We start from the raw sequence: 7,776 nt of genomic DNA, 5'->3' as shown, positions 1-7,776 counted from the left end.
CCTGATCACTTTGACTATCAATTATCACTGATCGACAGTGGCACAATAATTAGTGTGGATGGGAACAGGGAATTGCAAAGGGACATTGATTGAGTGGAAAAATTGGAGGCATCTGATTCAGAGGATTCGGGGGCGACGCGGAAATTCGAGAGTTTAATGACTTTGAAAGGAACATTCTTGACTTGTGCAGTTTCGGCCAGAGAAATGTTACTGAAAGGTAATGAATCCAGAATCTGGGATCCAGCATTTCACCTTCTCGCTGAACAGTTCTTTCTGGATATTTAGCTAAACAGAGGTTTCCATATTGTAGTGGTTATCACGTTCACCTCACAAGTGCAAACTCCCCGATTCAATCCCGGGCGCAAGCATTATGTTCGATAAATGGTCCCCGGTTCAAAACTGGAAAGAAACCTTCCGCATTTCAATTGAATAAATATGAAATTGGAAAAATTCATATTGTAATTAAATATCAATAAAATAAAATATCTCATAGAGCCCGTATATTATCTGAGCCCACAACATTCTTCACAGTCTCAAATTTAGCACAGATACCGAGAGTGTCCCTCCCTCACTCCCGTTTCCTGCCCTGATGGTGCAGAAAGCCCCTCTCAAAGCTGCACATTCGACTGGTTTCAGTGGATCCGCAGGAGATCTTAATATAATCCTGCAGAGTCGCCTCTGCTAATAATGATAGGTCATTACCATATTTCACACACCGCCGCAACTCCGACCAGTTCAGTCTAAGTCCCCTTTTTAACAGTCTTAATTACTGCCAAATAACCTCTCTGGCACTGAAAATATATTTTATAAGTGTGGAATCTCATTCCTTCAGATATAAATTGTTGTTGAATATTTTTTATATAATATAAATGTTTTTACATTTTTCTATTTTTCTTCTCTCTCTCTAAATCCAACCTTTATTTCGCTCTATTTATTTCGCTTTCTGTGCCTGATTTGACATTGAATTCACTGTTCTAACAGATCCTGGTTCAGACTGCGCTGCTCATTAACGAATCTTCAATCAATTATTTATGAGGTAGGGCGGCACAGTGAGTTTGTTAATCGACCAGTATTCCAGAGGAATAGTGGAATGGTGGGGAGAAAGTTGTCCAGTGCTTGCTGGTGGAGAGGTTTGCCTTGAGGGGGCAGCGATGAATCGCCATTGCAGTGCTGGTCCCGCCACAAACTGTTCCTCAGCCGCAGACTTCATGATGATCTGGAGACCTGAGCTCACAATCCCACCACGGCAGATGGTGGAAGGATTAAAATCGGGGATGTGTAAGAGCCCAGAATTGGAGGAGTGCAGAGATCTCAGAGGGTGTAGGGCTGGAGAAGGTTACAGAGATAGGGGGAGGCGAGTCCATGGAGGGATTTGAAAACAAGGACGAGAATTTGAAAACTGAACTGTCGCCTGAAGGGAGCCAATGTGGGTGAGTGAGACCCGGGGTGATGGGTGAACGGGACATGGTGCGAGTTAGGATACGGGCAGCAGAGGATTGGATGAGCTGAAGTTTATGGAGGGAGGGTGATGGGAGGCCTTCCAGGAGTACATTAGAATCGTCAAGTCTGGAGGTGACAAAGGCAAGGATGAGGGTTTCAGCAGCAGATCAGCTGAGGCAGAGTCGGGTGATGATACGGAGGTGGAAGTAGACCGTCTTGGGCAGAAGCTCATCTCGGGGACAAATACCAAGGTTGCAAGCTGTCTGGTTCAGTCTCAGTGGCCAGGGATTGGGATGAAGTCGGTGGCTCGGGAACGGAGTATGTGTCGGGGACCAGCACTGCAATGGCGATACATCACTGCCCTCTCAAGGCTACTTGCAAACCCCGTCCAGCAGCAATATTGGAAGAACTGGACAATTTTAACTCCACCATTCCATTTTGGCCCGGCCTTTTCTCATCCACACCTTCAGCGTCTACACTTTGCCACTGCTGAGCAGCCAATCACACAGTTGCGATCAAAATTTGTTTTATTTGTCCCCAGCTGGGACAAGAAGAAACCTGGTTCCACCGAGACTCAGATCGCTGGATTCAAAGTCCAGAATGCTCCCCCTTGCAGCATGAAACCCTTATACAGCATTTTTGAGGCCATATCGCTTTTTTCCAACTCGCCTACCATTCACAGCTGCTGAGTATTTCCAGCGAATTCTGTTTTTATTTCAAACTTCCAGCATCCGCAGCATTTTGTCCTGTGTTAGAAAAACAAACGGAATCCTGGGCTTTACAGACAGAGGCATAGAGGGCAAAAGGAAGGAAGTTATACCAAACCTTTGGAATATTGTGTGTAATTCGGGCACTGCGCTTTAGGACGGATGCGAGATTCAGTTCCGTGGAGTAGTGGAGAAGAAGAGGTTGTTCTCCTCAGAGCAGAGAAGATAAGGGGAGATTTTCTCGACGTGTTCAATGTCATGAAGAGTTTTAATAAAGTAAATAAGGAGAACATTTTCCAGCGGCAGAAGTGTTGCTAACCAGAAAACACATATTAAAGTGATTGGATAAAGTATCAGTAATAAGGTTCTCTCGGGCTTTTGTTGGCCGATTTACTGGTAAAGCTGGGAATTGAGGGGAAACTAGTTCATGGTTTGTAACACAAGCAGTGCGCGGGGTCAGACCGGCCCGGCTAGCTCAGTCGGTAGAGCCTGAGACTCTTAATCTCAGGGGCGGTTTGTGTTTCAAATTATTGGGCTGGTTTCACCGGCGATCCCCAGCTCTAAATCCCCGGCACCTCTCGGTCAATGACTGTTTCAAAAAATGTGATTCAACAACATTATCAGGAAATCTGAAGTGTTTATAAACACCAGAAGCTGGCACACCAGGGAAGACCTCACAGTCTTGGACATAGTGAAATACACTGAAGTGTTTATAAAAAGTTACAGAACACAACACGTGTGTAAAATTCCCCGTTGTTTTGTCGGCCCTGATGGGTTGTGAAGGGAGAGCCGGGCCGAAGTCCCACTGAGCCGCAATGACCCCGAGCCAAGGTGAAATTAAAGTCAGTTCAATCTTTAGCAGCGAGCGGCTGGAGAGAGACAAGATTCCGGAATCAAGGAGAGATTTTCTTATTTTGTTGAACCGCATTTATATGAAACACTCATTGACCGAGCTGGGAATCGCCTTTAAAATCAGCCCAAAAATTTTAAGCGCAAACTCCCCACCGTGGGGATGAAGTATCCGACACTCCACCGACTGGGCTAGCCGGACTGGTCTGTCGCAAGGACCCTGCCTGTGCTCCAGTTTCCTCTCAGTTCCCCGGTTTATCAGTAAATCCACCAGCAAAAGCCCGAGGGAACCTTATTACTGATTCATTGTCCAATTACTTGAATAGAAAGCGAGCGGAGGAGAAGGATTGAGAGCCTTCAGTGTGGGACAGAAGTGATGTTGTTTGACGGAGAAGCGACACAATCTCAATCAGTGCAGAGAGGTGAGTCAACGGGTCACCTTCTCCCTTAACACATCCTTCTGACTCGCGGCTGACAAACTGAGCAGAGGTTTCGGGACTGTAGCAATTATCACGCTCGACTTACACACGAAATGCCCCCGGTTCCGCTCCAGGGCGGGATGAATGATTTTGGAACTTGCTCCAGGTGAACCTCCAGGGGCGAGTTTCTTCCCCTGTGTAAAAGCGGCGACAATTGTCGGTCCCTGTTAAACTGAACAACGGCTGCACCAGATTCCCGGTGTGATAAACACTGAACATTTTTAACCAACTCCTCAAATACCGTCTGTAAAATGAGAACTGGTGAAAATTCATCACAAGCAAAAGACAAAACACTTATGAAAGTTTTGCCTGTCACTCGGTGACCATGTTAGGATTTCCTTCAGTCTGAAACAGAAAGTTGATTCGTCAATTAGAAGAATTGTTCACCTTTTTAAAGAGTTTATTGAGCTTTGTCAAATTCAGATAATAAAGTGTATTAATGCAAAAGTTAATCCCGGACCTGCGTTTGCAGATCGCAGTTCTCTTCTGTGATGTTCTTGGCCCAACCAATGGCAGAGTTTCCGTAGTGTAGTGGTTATCACATTCGCATAACACGGGAAAATTCCCCGGTTTGTAACCGGAAGGAAACATTTTGAAAACGTTCCCCATTAAAATTGAATTTATATATAAAAAAGGAACAACTGATCTTGTGGTTAAATTTCAATAAAGTGAAAAATCTCGCAGAACCCGTATATTTTCTCTGTACAATGCTGCACAGACTCACACTCAGCACAGATGCCGACAGTGTCCCTCCCTCACTCCCGTTTCCTGCCCTGACGGTGCAGAAAGCCCCTCTCAAAGCTGCACATTCGGCTGGTTTCAGTGGATCCATGGGAGCTGGTTAAAGGATCCTGCAGCGTTGCCTTGGATAATAACAATAGATCGTCACCATATTTCACCCACCGCAGCAACCCCGTCCATTTCAGTCTAAGTCCACTTTTTAAATATATCACGCCAGGCAAACTGTGTCTACAAAATGACATTTCAGGTGAGAACACAAAAGACATATTCGCGCAACCACAGCACCAAGTGCGGGTAGGCATCTACCTGAAATGCAGTGAGGTGAACTATTAGCACAAGCTCCAGATGTATATGTTTCCATGTCTAAAATGCACGCACCGAACAATGCAGCTCCTGGGAAAACTGCAAATCCACGCAGGGCTGCCCTGCATCATTTGAAACAACAGTCAGACACAAGATTCTGCCAGTTTCCAATGTTTTCTCCTTCTGCTCCTATCACTTCTTTCCCTCCAGCTTCCTCTGCTCCTCCAGCCTGCAGGTGAATTAGATGCTTGATGTAAACGCAGCGGGTTCAGGACACAAACCCTTCCCTTTCCCTCCGAGAGGATGACGCACGGTAGGTTGCTCAGTAGCCGCAATAGCTCAGTGGGGAGGAGCGACTTGAAGATTTATAAAAGTACAAAAGCAAAATACTGCGGATGCTGGAAATTTGAAATAAAAACAGAAACTGCTGGAAATACTCAGCAGGTCAGGCAGCATCTGTAGGGAGAGAAACAGAGTTAACGTCAGACGAACGGTCATCGACCTGAAACGTTAACTCTGTTTTTCTCTCCACAGATTTAATAATGGTCCCTGATTCAATCCCGGGATTCGAGTTTTCAATTCATTCGAGTTACTTTCCGCTGCCATTCTCGAACTGAACGATTTAATCAGGAGTTATTTTCTGGCACTGAAGGATTAGCGATTGAATAGACAGACATCAAGTATGGGAATTATTTATAACGTTTTAGATTGATCGATTTCCTCCTGTGTTTTTCTCTGGATGTTGTCTCTCTCGGTGCTGGGCGAACAATTCATTGATTCATTTGTCCTGAACTGAAGCCTTTTGCCCATCTGGCGGGGTCAGAGCCGCTCTGTCTGTCTCTTACCTGCTTGTGACCATTATCGGGAACAGGCCGCCTGTTCCACTTTCAACAGCAAACCCAGAAAGACAAATAAACAGAAAGATGTGTCTCTCAGCTCCGGTGGCAAAGGTGCAATGGATGTTAATCCAATTAAATCCCCCGGGAGATTCTGTGTGCATTGGCCTCCTTATAACGTTTGTATTTTAAATGTGCGGGAAAAGCGTAAAATTATAAAAATGTTCCGATGGCCCGTACGGGGATCGAACGCGCTAACTTGGCGTTATTAGCACCACGCTCTCACCAACTGAGCTAACCGGCCACAATGCTCTACTTGGGCAGGCTCGAACCCAGGCTGGGAAATTGTCTTTCAAGCTCACACTGGGTGACCGAGTTACGGCACAAACATTGAACACACCACATCGCTTAAACATTGTTAACTGTTCCTTTATACAACTGGGCAGTGTGTTAATCGAAAGTAACAGAAAGAGAGCTCTATGGTCGAACAAACCTCATCTAAAATGTATTATCGCACCACAGCCCCTCCCTCAAACACTGTCCCGGTATAAAAGCAGACGGCGGCACCCCGACTGGATTCGAACCTGCAGCGGACGGTTGGAGCCGGATCCAGCATGTCCGATGTGGTTTCACTCCCATTCGTTTGGGAAACGCGGCAGCAGGAGCGTAAAATCTCTCCTAATTCGCTCCTCTTGGAGTGAAGGAGACAGAAAGTAACTAAAATCTGCCGAAACCCGGGATCGAACCAAGGACCTTTAAATCTTCAGTCTAACGCTCTCCCAACTGAGCTATTTCGGCTTCACATCAAATCCCTATTCTGTCGTTCTTTTGGAGCATTTTCTAACCCCGGGTGGAATTGCCCCTCTCGCTCATTCCTCACTTCGGGCAATGTGACCCGACCAGATCTCGGGGCTCAGGTTGTGTTCAAGTAAAGCTGGAGTGTTGATAAAAATACAAAGCTGACACAGCACGGGGGACCTCACCGTGTTGGACACAGCGTGAAATGCAATGACATGTTCAAATAAAGTTACAGAGCACAACACATGTGTAAAATTCCCTGTTCTTTTCTCCACACTGATGGGTTGTGAAGGGAGAGACGGGCCGAAGTCTCACTGAGCCGCACTGATCACGAGCCAAATCAAGTTCAATCTTCAGCTGCAGGTAGGGTGCTGAGCCCCACACAGAAGTGAAAATGCCCGTGGTTCTTAGTTCCTCACACAGTGGGCTACTGAGCAATAGAGGAAGGGCTAATGAATATCTTAATGCTCAAGTTATCACGGGCCACGGACTCTCTGATTGCACACGTTGGTAAGTTTCAAATATTGCATTTTTCACACTGGCAATGAATTGATTGATAGCCGTGCCTGTGATAAGGTAAGTTTGCTCGGGAGATGCAGTGGGCAAGAAGATACACGGAAGACTGATAAAAACCGTGACTGCCCTGACACTGTGAGCTGCAGTTAAATGTTGGCAACATTTAAAGTCAGCCAGTGTAAAAGTTGACAGAAATTAATTCCTGCTGACTTTGAAACAGCACGCATTTTACAGAAATCAAGGATGTGTATTTTGTATCGCTGTATGAAGAGTGATATTCAGCAGTGGTGGGGAAAGTTGAATCAGGGGCGAGCATTGCTCCGTACGGGTGCGTTGTGTGGTGGCAATTCAAACAGACCCAAAACGCACTGTTCCCTGACCGGGAATCGAACCCGGGCCGCGGCGGTGAGAGCGCCGAATCCTAACCACTAGACCACCAGGGAAGCTGCAGCAAGCCTCCTGGCAGCAACACAGCTTTTCCTGCCTGCTCCTTTGCAATTCAGATCATTTCGCGCCAGGCAAACTGTTCGGACAAAATTATATTTTTTACTTATGAACACAACAGACGTGTTCGCGAAAGCACGGCACCAAGTGCGGGTAGGCATCCACTTGAAATCGATTTCCTCCTGTGTTTTTCTCTGGATGTTGTCTCTCTCGGTGCCGGCGAACATTTCATTGATGCATTTGTCCTGAACTGAAGCCTTTTGCCCATCTCGCGGGGTCAGAGCCGCTCTGCCTGTCTATTACCTGCCTGTGACCCTTATCGGCAACATGCCGTCTGTTCAACTTTCAACAGCAAACCCAGAAAGACAAATGAACAGAAAGATGTGTCTCTCAGCCCCCGTGGCAAAGGTGCAATGGATGTTAATCCAAATAAATCCCCCGTGAGATTCTGTGTACATTGGCTTCCTTATAAAGTTTGTATTTTATATTTTCGCAAAAACCGTAAAATTAGGCTGATGGCCCGTCCGGTGATCGAACCCGCGCCCTTGGCGTTATTCGCCCCCCGTGCTCAGTGTTCAGACGCTCAGCAGAGTCGGCAGCATGAAGTTGGCAAACTGCCTGCAGTCCTCCGAACGGGCCTGGGTTGCGAGCCCATCCCGATCC

At 46.5% G+C, this 7,776-nt stretch overlaps 2 non-coding genes across 2 annotated transcripts; both read right to left on the bottom strand.

Annotated features, from left to right (window-relative positions):
- Nucleotides 1–6,080: 6,080 nt before the first annotated feature.
- Nucleotides 6,081–6,153, bottom strand: trnaf-gaa (transfer RNA phenylalanine (anticodon GAA)). The gene has a single exon. It is a non-coding gene; the product is annotated as a tRNA-Phe (tRNA).
- An 887-nt stretch (nucleotides 6,154–7,040) lies between these two features.
- On the bottom strand, nucleotides 7,041–7,112 carry trnae-cuc (transfer RNA glutamic acid (anticodon CUC)). The gene has a single exon. It is a non-coding gene; the product is annotated as a tRNA-Glu (tRNA).
- Between the last annotated feature and the right edge of the window lie 664 nt (nucleotides 7,113–7,776).

This window comes from Somniosus microcephalus, unplaced genomic scaffold (assembly GCF_052327205.1).
Source record: "Somniosus microcephalus isolate GS21.2 unplaced genomic scaffold, FLI_Smic_1.0 unresolved_chr4, whole genome shotgun sequence".
NCBI classification, from domain to species: domain Eukaryota; kingdom Metazoa; phylum Chordata; class Chondrichthyes; order Squaliformes; family Somniosidae; genus Somniosus; species Somniosus microcephalus.
Note: the sequence above shows the minus strand (reverse complement) of the source record. Positions and strands in the feature narration are given on the sequence as shown.